This window comes from Ambystoma mexicanum, chromosome 8 (genome assembly GCF_040938575.1).
Source record: "Ambystoma mexicanum isolate Mex_15411 chromosome 8, UKY_AmexF1_1, whole genome shotgun sequence".
In the NCBI taxonomy this organism is placed as follows: Eukaryota; Metazoa; Chordata; class Amphibia; order Caudata; family Ambystomatidae; genus Ambystoma; species Ambystoma mexicanum.
In genome coordinates, this window is record NC_090929.1 from 305,282,327 (window position 1) to 305,294,329 (window position 12,003).

The following is a 12,003-nucleotide window of genomic DNA, read 5'->3' on the forward strand; positions in this document are numbered from 1 at the left end:
TTCACCCCCGTTCCAGGGACTGGAACAGTGGATACCGGCCCAGCAGCCCAAGTTAATAGCACAAGCGAAGCGAGGGTGGATAACGAGGTCTCCGGACCATTTTCCCCCATTCAAGTCCCTGTAATGAGGGATGAAGGCCATTAGCACCCTAGGTTCCCAAAGCGGGAATCTGGGGTGCCAAAAAAGGATTTTCCTTCCTACATCCTTTTCCAAGATGGCCACCATGGAAAGGGAAGGTGGCATTTCAGAAAGAGCCCCTCTTCGCTTTCCATGGCAGCCTGCAGAAGGCAAAGAGAAAACCCTATGACCATATTACTACAAGCACATTTTTCTTCCCTTTCAGACCCATCCCAATTTTGAACAACTTTACCACAAAGCTGGTCCCAGGTGGACATGGCCACTTTAACCCCATGTGTTGTCCCTCATGGTCATGGCCAGTAGACAGATTGTCCGGATCATGACCTTATTTCATGACCCGGACAATCTGGCCACTGCCCATGCCTACCCCGGCTTTACCTCAGTCACCAAAAAGGTATATCACTATTTTTTGTACCTACATTATGACACTTGTTCAAAAATAAAACATGTGTACATTTGCAAAACCATACTTTCAGATCCTTGCCAATGCTCCTTCCACAAGTTTGCTGGAAATCCACACGTTATTTTTTGAAAGGTGTCAAATGTATGCACATACAATAGTCATATATCCTAGCCGCCACTTGACAAAATCCATATAGACTTTATGAAAACACTTATATCTAGACCAAAAATCTTTTTGCAAACTTTTGTGTAGATTCGTCAAATTGCACCACATGAGCCTTTAAAATAATTTGGGATCCCCCTCTAATTTTCCCTCTCTTGACAGAATCCCACCAGACGTTGCAAAAGCATTTAAACCTAGATCTATTATCAGTTCCTCAACTTAAGTGTAGATTCGTCAAATGGCACCTCATTTATAAGCCTTTATATTATTTTGCGACCCCTCTCTATTGTCGCGCCCTCTTGAAAGAATCCCACCAAACTTTGCAGACTCATTCGGAATCAGGTCAAGAATATAAGTGCAGAATTGAATTAAGTGGTGCCAAAGTTATAAGCCATCAAAGAACTGCTTTTCACCAACCCTGTAATGCAGATGTGTCCACGAACTTCACAGGACTGTTCGTGAACATCCAAGCTGTTCGTGGACTTTCACATTGAAAAAACCCGTTTATTTTGCTTCTTGCAGCCATATCCCATCCTGTCCTCATCACCCCGCACCGCCCCAAAGATTATTTGATAAGTTTGACAAGTGCAATGTTGTTTTTTTTAATATGTTTTTACTGCAATGTCTGCAGACACCGGCCGCTGTCCGCGAATCCAAGATTGTCCGTGAATCCAAGATTGCGGGCGTTTCCAAAAATCTGATGCACTTCACGCTTTTCACCATCCAATCAGCAGGCGCGTTTGATGTCCGCAGACACCATGTTGTCCTTTAAGGCAATCAGAGTCCTGTCCACGGAGCGAACAGGGAAGTGTGTCCGCAGAGCGGACATAGATATCAATAATTTGTTTGCCTTAACTTTTGGTCATTTAAAAAAAACTACTGGACAGATTTACACCAAATAAACAAAAGCATGCTTTCAGGACCAAGCCGCTTGTCCTGCCGCAAATTTGGTGAAAATCCGTCCAGCGGTTTGGGCTGTAGGCGTTAGAAAAGATTTTCCCATTATGTCTATGGGAAAAAAATAAATTTTGGGACCCCCCCTATAACTTTGCCCCCCTTGACCAAACGTCACCAAATGTTGCAAAAAAAATCAGAGTGGACCATATGGTTTTTCTGCGAAGTTTGGTGAGGATTCATCTAGAGGGAGCAAAGCTGCCCAAAAGGTGCTCATCCTATGGGTATAGCAACTTAACCATAACTACATGTCCGCTACCACTATTTAATAATAATAATAATGCAATCATTCCGACAATGTCAAGACAACAGTTTTGTGTGAACATTATAACTATTATTTTTTGTATAACAAAAAGTAAAGCACCTCTTCCTATGAGAAGAATATTTCCAACTGATTATGTACAGTACATACCTTTTATCACTCACATAATACCTTTGATGAGGATTTTAAAAAATTCCAGGGACCGCCATAGGTATCTGTTTACAATATCCATTTTTATTTAATATATTCTAATTCCTAAGGTGTAATGATAAGGGCCCTCATTACGACCCTGGCGGATTTTTTCCGCCAGCGACGGACTTTCCGGCCATGGCGCAAAGTCCCTTTACGCCATGGCGGATGGCGGACTTACCGCCCCATTCCGAGGTCGGCGGGGCGGTAAGTCCCCATTGACCCATTTACCCTTCCCCATTCCCATTTCGGCCCCATAGGGCTCAATGGGAGTGGGGAAGGAGTTAATTACGCCACCGTAAAATACGGTGGCGTAATTAACACCAAGGTCCCAGAGCGCCATGGATGGAAAATGACCATGGCGCTCCAGGAACTCGTAGTTGGCGGTAAGGGGTCCGCGCAGCTAACGCTGGCGCAGACCCCTTAGCGCCAGGGTCGTAATGAGGCCCAAGGTCAGTGTTTCAGAATTACTGTGTCATCTTTGCATTGCCATTCAGGAGTCACAGTCACACATGGATGAGAGTTTATCTTTGGGAGCAAAGGCAGATAGGTTAGATATATATTTATATGCAAGATATAGCTTTGCATCATATTACATTGTTAATTGAGCTCCCATTCAATTCACATTGTATTTTCACTTGTTAATGTCATTATCTCTCTGTGTGTTGTTAAGCAGCAGGTTCACTTGTTCCAGTTCTGAATTGCTCTTTGGGGAAATGCCCATGAATAATTTTGTTCCCACTAATTTGGCAATTCATTCAAGTTAGTATTAGCATACATTATTCTTTAAAGGGATAGTCCAGTAAAAAATGTTATTTTACAAAATGGATGCGCCCATGTGCTTGCTTTTGCGAATTTTGAGCTTTAATAGCTCAAAATTTTACATAGGAAGTTTAAAAAAAAAAGTGCTAGTAATTTTTTTTTAATGTTGCCCATCTATTTTTTAAATAACATTTTTTACTGGACTATCCCTTTAATGATCCATCCACGTTGGTGAGAGCATAAACTGTCTATATGTGATTGAGGGCCAGGTTGACTAATTCTGTCTCTGTTGGGGTTATTAATTTTAGTATTTAATATACAATCATGTTTTAATAAAATGTAAGTTTAGTATTCAATAGGGTCCGAACACATCCACTCCCCATAATCATATGCTAGTGGATCTTCTAGGCTGACCTTACTAGATGTGCTGTTTCTCCACACATTTGTGGCATGCAGCTCTGTATAGCTACCTCTTTGGAGGTTATAATGGAATGTATTGATCAGTCTTTTTAGTTAAAAAGGTATGCCTGACTTTTCTAATTGACCTGACATCAGGGAATAATATCTACAAAGTTTATGTGACATACATAGGACATTGGTACTACTTGTATTAATTGTGTGGGCAAATAATTGTCCCTACTAGTTATTCCTCTCAATCAGTTCACTTAACTTTCACTTGAAACACATTCAGGCTATATTTGTGAGCTTGTCCACTGCAAGATAGTTATCAAAGGCTATCAGTGGATTGAAATAATGATATTCAAACTGTGATAGGTATTGCCATTTGATGCGTGAGTCTGCAGTGTATCACCATTAAATCACTTTCTTTCATGTGATTTCACTGTTGTTTCAAGTACATTGTATCGCTTTGTGTATAAACTAATGACCGAGGTAGATCATGAGTCGATTCTGAGCAACAGCTTCTCTAGTCCCTGGCCATATTGGATTGCTGCTTCAGAAGCTAAATCTGTTTTTGAACGGTAGACCAACCAGATACTGTTAGATGGACAACATTGATTCTGCATGTGTTTTGATTCAGATCTGGTTGCATCTTGTTCATGTTCCATTATGGATATCATTTCTCCATGTCAGGGTCACATGTTATTACATTATTTCTTGAAGTGTACGTTGATGTTTAAATTGTTAAACATCGGTTTACAAGATAATGGAATTCTTTACAAATTTGGACGCCATTGCATAAGCCAAAATTGGCTCCTAACCCTGGGTTCAAATACTAATTTTATTCCTAAATCATCTGAATTTTTACCATATTTGGGATCCACCACTATGACTTATTGGATTCTGCCATACAAAGATGAGTAGGGGTAAAATACCCACTCATCCCTCACACTTCTACAAACCAAAACACAAAGCAATCATAAAGGTAAAACAGGGACAACCAACAGATATACCTCCTTCACCGTTTGTGGTAACGCAGGCCGAGGGAAGGCTATACTCTTAAGAGGGGTGTGAAGGTGACCCAGCAGTGACCCAAACAACACTGTATCACAGTCCAAACTAAAAGGCAATGTCCAATCGAGTTTCTATAAAAATGTAAACACTTTGATAAAAACACACCATCTCCAAATACACCAAAAAGAGATTACTGTACAAAACCAGTGTCCAATGCTCAGTGCAGTCAACGGCGGTAGCTGAAGTGATGCAGGTCAGGGCAGTCCCAAGAATGTGTCACAGTTGGCCAGGACAGGTTAGGCTTTACCCATTGGGAAGGGTTGATGAGTGACGCTTCAGCAATTTGAATCGTTGGCCAACGGTCGTTGAAGTGGTGATTGAGGGTGCGTCGGTGTGCTATCAATGAGGCGACAGTTCTTCAGGCTAGCTGGGACTAGCTGTGGCTGTAACCCCTGGTTAGAATCAGCGAGTGCCCCTCCAAATATTTGGCTCAGGTCCAGCGTTGAGCAAACGCTTCTGGCCTAGCAGGTGACATGCTTTGCGAGGACACGATACAGTGTCGAGCTGGTTTAGATGCAGTTCAGTTGGATGGAGGAACTCAGACATCAGCACCAGCGGCCACTATGTTGTTCTGGATATGAGGAACACAAAGTGACTGGTTTGGTGTGGTAGAACAGGGATCTTCAACTGGTCTGTCCCTCTGGCCACTGTGAGGCCTTTGCAAAGGACTCAAGGACAGGATACTCCAGTTCAGGGTCTGTTCTTCCGGCACAGAAAATCTGTTGCAGACTGGTTGGTCCTGATCCACAGCAATGTTCAATCCCAATGTTCCCTGGTAGTGATTAGTGGACAGATCTTCCTTCTGGCTTGAATGGCTCCTTCTTCACCTCTGGTGGAGGGCTTTGGACAGTGCAACTGACCCAAAAGAAGTCCAGGTCAGAATGTCTCATTGGCCTTAAAGGATCCTTGAGGAACTGAGGGAATTCTGCTGAAGGAGTGCAAGCTTTTAAAGGACCAGGTCCTCAGGTGACTGGTCTAAAGCTAGCCTGCCTTAGAGGAATAATCCCTGTACCGGGCTGGAGTGGATGTTTCTCTGTTGATGTTGCATACACGTTGCTTTGTTCAAGAGGAAGTGGAGGAGATAGGAAAGGGGAAGAGAGACATTGAGAAACAAGATGGTGGAAGGTGGAAGGCTTCTTCCAGTGTCCAAAGCACGCCTGTCTATCCCACCCCGACCCCCTTCCCTCCTACTGACAACAAAGACCTTTTGTTATGCAGCACCCTGGTGTGAGGCTACTCCTCCTGAATGGGTGTGCTCCATTGATGCCTGAGGTTTGCCAGAGTTCTGTCCTGGTGCCTACACAATTCTCCCTATACATTAATGGGGCTATCGAGCTACTGGTATCTGCAAAGATTGATGCACCTTCTTTGCGTTAGGACAACTACCCTGTACTGTTTACCAATGACGTAGTGCCGGTCTCTTTAACCCAACAGGATTACGAAAACAGCTAGATCTGTTTCTTAAATGTTGTGATGGCCATAGACTGACGTGGAATCACTCAAAAACAAAGTGCATGTTATTTAGGGCATCTAGAAGCAAGTATGTAAAGGTAGAAACACAGGTTGAGGGAACTATTATCAGGTTTTATCTTCTGCTTAACTAGGCCTGAGGTTCACTGACACAGGAAACTGGACCTCACATGTCGAGAAAGCAACCTTATACTTGGCAGGTACAGTTCAGTCCTCACAAGGGTTTTTAGAGCACATGGTGGGGACCACTCACGCCTGTCATAGATATTTATCAGCTCCAAGCGCACCAAGCAGCACTGCGGGGAGCTGAGGTCTGGGGCCATGTAAAGTCCAAAAGATTAAATATCACTGCAGACTTGTTCTTAAAAAATGTACTCAAACTTCCCCGGGGTACCTCAAAAATCCTGCTGCATGAAGAGATTGGCCTTGGGTACATTGGTCGGTTGGTGGCTTCTAGACCTCTACTGACTGGATCCATATTTTTAGAGCTCCCCTTTGGTGGCAAATACAGACAGGTCCTGTAAGATATTCTGGGACACGAGGGGGTAAGGGGTCTCCCTTGATGCAAGTATGTGAACAATGGTTTGATTCTCAAACTATTCAATTACAATTGAACTAGGTTATAACCAATTTTGGTCGAATCTGTGTAGCATCGCTCCAAGGGATGAGCAAATATTAACACATGCAATCCAATAGAAAATGCAGGAGGATGTTATTGCATTGGCACAGGCTGTCCCACTATCTGACCTGTACTGTTTCTGGCTTTGAACAGTGATTGAACCTGCAGGTTCATAGCTAGTGAGGACACTCTTTGTTATATTTAGATGTGGGAATTTACCACTGGACTCATGTAATTATTGCTGGGGCATATCAGCGACAGATTTGTGTCCTCATTGCTCAAATAACAGAGAGACTGAGTTGAATTTCATGCTACTCTGTCTGAAGTACATCATCCTGAGGAGACGGTTGCTAAATTGTGCATTTTTAAATATTTTTATTAGTGAATTGGTTTAGTAGAAAAACAAACCTTACACTTTTATTAAAAATAATAAAGATAGTAACATTCCTACATTTTATTCAACATTTGTGACAAAAATCAATTATTTCTTCTACAATTCAATATTAAAAAGAATGTCAGAAATACAATCTTATAAAGTGCAGTGCCTTAACTGGTTACTATCTCAAAGTGATTAGATTCATTCTATAAAAGAATCTAAATACTTCAATTGATATAGAGATATTTCATACCAGATAGGGCAGGGAGGATAGCTCAGGGGTAAGGTGTTTATCTTGGAAGCAAGACAACGCAGAGCAACACAGGTCTAAATTGCTGTTGCGCGCTTAGAGACTCCAGTATTAAGCATGTTGTAAAAGATTAATTAATTTAATTAAAAGTAGACAAAATCAGAATTCATCTGGAGAAAACCAGTCTACATGATGTACACATTGCACAAAAAAAATACTCATCAAATTTATTAAAAATTGACATTTCACTATTAAATGATATAAAGATTTGGTGGCGTCTCCCTGTTTACAATAGGAGCACATAGCAACAACTTCATACTGAAATGGAGAAATTGGGTTCTCCAGTATGCACTTGGACATTTTTGTATTTATCGCAGGATAGATCCTAAACTTTTCTCTCCCAAAGTTCATTTCTTAAACAATGCATATTTCTTAGTATTGTCAATTGTGAATTGTCAATTGTGCCAAACCAGTCCTTCCCAAAAAGCTTTCTTTTTACTTCAGTATCATTTTATTGAGAGTAAATTGATAATAATATAGCTTTACATATAATTTACATAGTTTCTAATCTTCCTGATCTTGTGCTCATGCATTATTATTTGAAGATCTACAAAAGGAGAGCACTGGGAGGGGAGAGGGTCTCAGAGATTGGTATGGAATTGTAGAATTTTCCACTGGACAGAAGGCCTAATTCATATCTGATAATGTCAATTGGAATACAATTTGGCAAGGCTAGATAGTTAAATCTATATTTGCTATAATTTATGTCTGAATGCCACAATTGTACTACAATAAGAGGCTTTGATAACAATGTTGATATGAACAAACACACAAATACCCTGTGTTTGTCTTCATCAAAGGGGAGGCGAAATAAAAATGTTTTAGGCTGTAACAACATAATGACATAACTGGTAGGGAAAACAAATGGACTAAACCATCAATGTATGTGATATGAATGGCTTATGTAGAGTACATAAACCTTTTTGATACCATTCTGAGATAGTCAAACATTCAGAACAGACAAACATCAATTTTGAACTGAACGGAAGTAAATGCAGTCTGTTTTTATCAATGAACCCAGACCGGAGAAGCCATGCCTAGTGGATCTATTTGAATAAAATTATGGTGAAGAGTGCATCTGGACCCTTTAATATACTAATCTCAATTCTGAATTAATACAAATAATACAATTTCATACTAAAAGAGATAACAAGAACAGAGGCAAATTTTGTAAAGATGGCTCTCAATGGCATATAGTAAGTCTATGCCATCACCAAAGTGAATATATTGTTAATGAATCATAAATGCTATCAATAACAAGAATGTATAGTCAAATCAATGGGGATAAACATATCCCTTGCACCAAGATCAAATCAGAACCAACAAAAGTGAGCATGTTCCTTAACAACACAAAGTGAACTAATTTTGTTAACAATGAGAATCCAACATTAATACAATTGATCATGCAATAGAATTTAAAATCATCTTGAGTATACAGATACTAACAAACTATCTTTTCTCCCAAAAGTTACCTCTCTTCCTCATTGGACTAGACTTGAGGAAAGCATGTATGCCTTCATTATAACAGATTGGATATATAAAATAATAAAAATGGATATTGTAAACAGATAAGGTTTTATGGGAAAAAAACTACAACAAATTCATTTTGCATGTAAATAATCCGTTTTTAAAAAAATGATTACTTGTGTTTAATCATTTAGATTTTTACAAGGTCAGGATAAAGGAGAAGATATTTTGGAGTTTCAGAAAGTCTTTCGCCTAGTTCAAGCGGGCTTTGATCATCTCCATGGCATATTTCAGAATCTTTGCCGTGGCGATCGTCCACCTGGTTTTATCACCAGAAATCAGGCGGGCCCACCAAAACTCTTCTTCATGGAGTTTAAAATCTGCGAGCAGTGGGGTCAAGTATGCTATAATCAGTTTGAGATTTTCTTCGTATAAAACACTGTGAGTGTTGCATATATTATTATGAAAACTGAGAAAATAAACTATTAGAACTTTTACAATTATTATATTTTCCCAATATTGTAATATCTTGCAATATTATTCTTATTATTATTTATATTATTTCAGTTACATATTACCTTAACAAAGCACAAGTAAATAGCAATCAATATCCAAGACATTGGAAGCATAAGCAAATAAAATAACTAAAGGACACTGATGATGTGTGATTAATCAAATGCATGGATTAAGAATGACCAATGCAAATGTAGACCAAATAAATATCTGATACATTTTACCATTTTCAGGAGTTCATATCACATACATTGATGGTTTAGTCCATTTGTTTTCCCTACCAGTTATGTCATTATGTTGTTACAGCCTAAAACATTTTTATTTCGCCTCCCCTTTGATGAAGACAAACACAGGGTATTTGTGTGTTTGTTCATATCAACATTGTTATTAAAGCCTCTTATTGTAGTAGAATTGTGGCATTCAGACATAAATTATAGCAAATATAGATTTAACTATCTAGCCTTGCCAAATTGTATTCCAATTGACATTATCAGATATGAATTAGGCCTTCTGTCCAGTGGAAAATTCTACAATTCCATACCAATCTCTGAGACCCTCTCCCCTCCCAGTGCTCTCCTTTTGTAGATCTTCAAATAATAATGCATGAGCACAAGATCAGGAAGATTAGAAACTACGTAAATTATATGTAAAGCTATATTATTATCAATTTACTCTCAATAAAAATGATACTGAAGTAAAAAGAAAGCTTTTTGGGAAGGACTGGTTTGGCACAATTGACAATTCACAATTGACAATACTAAGAAATATGCATTGTTTAAGAAATTAACTTTGGGAGAGAAAAGTTTAGGATCTATCCTGCGATAAATACAAAAATGTCCAAGTGCATACTGGAGAACCCAATTTCTCCATTTCAGTATGAACTTGTTGCTATGTGCTCCTATTGTAAACAGGGAGACGCCACCAAATCTTTATATCATTTAATAGTGAAATGTCAATTTTTAATAAATTTGATGAGTATTTCTTTTGTGCAATGTGTACATCATGTAGACTGGTTTTCTCCAGATGAATTCTGATTTTGTCTACTTTTAATTAAATTAATTAATCTTTTACAACATGCTTAATACTGGAGTCTCTAAGCGCGCAACAGCAATTTAGACCTGTGTTGCTCTGCGTTGTCTGTTTGGCATCAAACTGCTAGTCACGAACACCCTGTCAAACACTAGGCCCTATTTGAAAATTACCAGCTGTAAATTGCAATAGTATTTCAATATATCATGTTAACTTTCTACTGTACCTTTCTCTACAAATTAGCGAAATGAGAAAATGAATAGGTATAACTGGGATATCTACATTTTGGAATAATCTCAGTATCATTCATAATTCGATGCAACAGAAACAAGTTCAGCAATAAAGGCGATGAATAGACCCTTGAAGTATTCCGAAATCAACCATTTTGTCCACTGACCAATGTAAAATGATCAGTGTGCAGAGTATACTCCCATAAGATTTTACAATAAGATAATTGGACCTTAAAACAACGTTATGAAATTGTAATGTTCTGTGGTGTGGATAGCTGCTGAACTACATTTCTTTCAAGATGCATGTCAATACATTATCAGTAATGAGATTCATCCAAACCAAAGACCTATACATGTGCCTGAAAAGGACTCGGAGGGTGGAAGAGGATAAACATTTTCAGATTAGGCTATCAACATAGTAAACATCCTTAAAGCAGACAGGAATTGTTCAAAGTCTAATGTTTCTTTTGGTGTCTGTATGCACAGTGAGAATCACTTTTTATGGCTGATCTATCTTTTAATTATCTGCTATAGAGGGGAAAGCAAAGATTACCAACTTCAGGGCCATGTGGAAGACCATTCAATATTTTAACAGAGCTAGCCTGACTTGTGTTTCAGTCACTGCACTGATTCAGCCTTCATCTCTGTCTGGGATGAATTGCTACATTCTGCAAATGACAACATCCTGAACATACTGATAATGCTAGATCTTTCACAACTCTTCAAACAGTCCTCTACAGCATCCTGAAAATAGAGGGAAATCTGGGAGATGTGATTCACTACGGCTGCAAAAGCAGTTACTTGTGACCCTAAGGCAGAACCATCACTGTGCTTTTATTGTACAAAATGTATGTTAAGCCGCTGATGGATTACTCAAGGACCACCACCTGCACTTCTCCCCATACACTGGTGGCATGCAGATCTACATATGGTGCTCTGACATAGAGAACTATTTGCTATCATGTCAAAGGAAATGGGTGCAATGGAAGCATGGAAGAGTGTAAACAGCCTCCAGCACAAACAGTCCTGGGACCATGACATCTGACAAAATCAAGAATCTGTTTAACACATGTTGTTTTGGAGAAAAGGCGAGACATGCAGGTGTCTTATGGGATGCAGGCAAGAGGCTAAACTCAGAGGTTAGGAAACTAAGAAATATCTCTTTCTACTAACTAAAACTCTAATTAATATATGCTCATCCATCTCTTTAGAGTACAAAAAAGGTAGCAGGCGCCCCTCTAGGAAGAACACAGCATGATAACCTGTTAAGTGGTTTTTAACCACTTTGAGAGTTTGCAGCCATCCGCTTTTTGCTCACTGTACCTTTCACAGATGGGAAATATCCATTTGCATATCAGTCTTTGTCCCGCCCACATGGGCGGTCCAGCACCGAAGTGCTATGGCAATTCCCTTTGGAACACGAGTACCAACAGCAACCCCATACACGTGTTTCAGCCTTGTTGGGCCTCATCAGTGAGGTGAAGCTGTGCCTCTCTAAGCACAGTGAGCAGGGAGTCCACGTCTGGTTGCCCCCAGGTAACTTAGGGTGACCAACCCCAAGTTCCTTCCAAAAGTACAAAAAAGGTAGCAGGCACCCCTCTCTCGGAATAACACGGCATGATAACCTGTTCAGTAGTTTTTAGAGA

General features: G+C 39.6%; 1 protein-coding gene across 1 annotated transcript in view; it reads right to left on the reverse strand.

Moving 5' to 3' along the window:
- The window catches only part of LOC138471860 (ficolin-2-like), a 450,860-nt gene that overhangs the window by 13,499 nt on the left and 425,358 nt on the right, over nt 1-12,003 (reverse strand). The gene's annotated exons all lie outside the window — the stretch shown is intronic.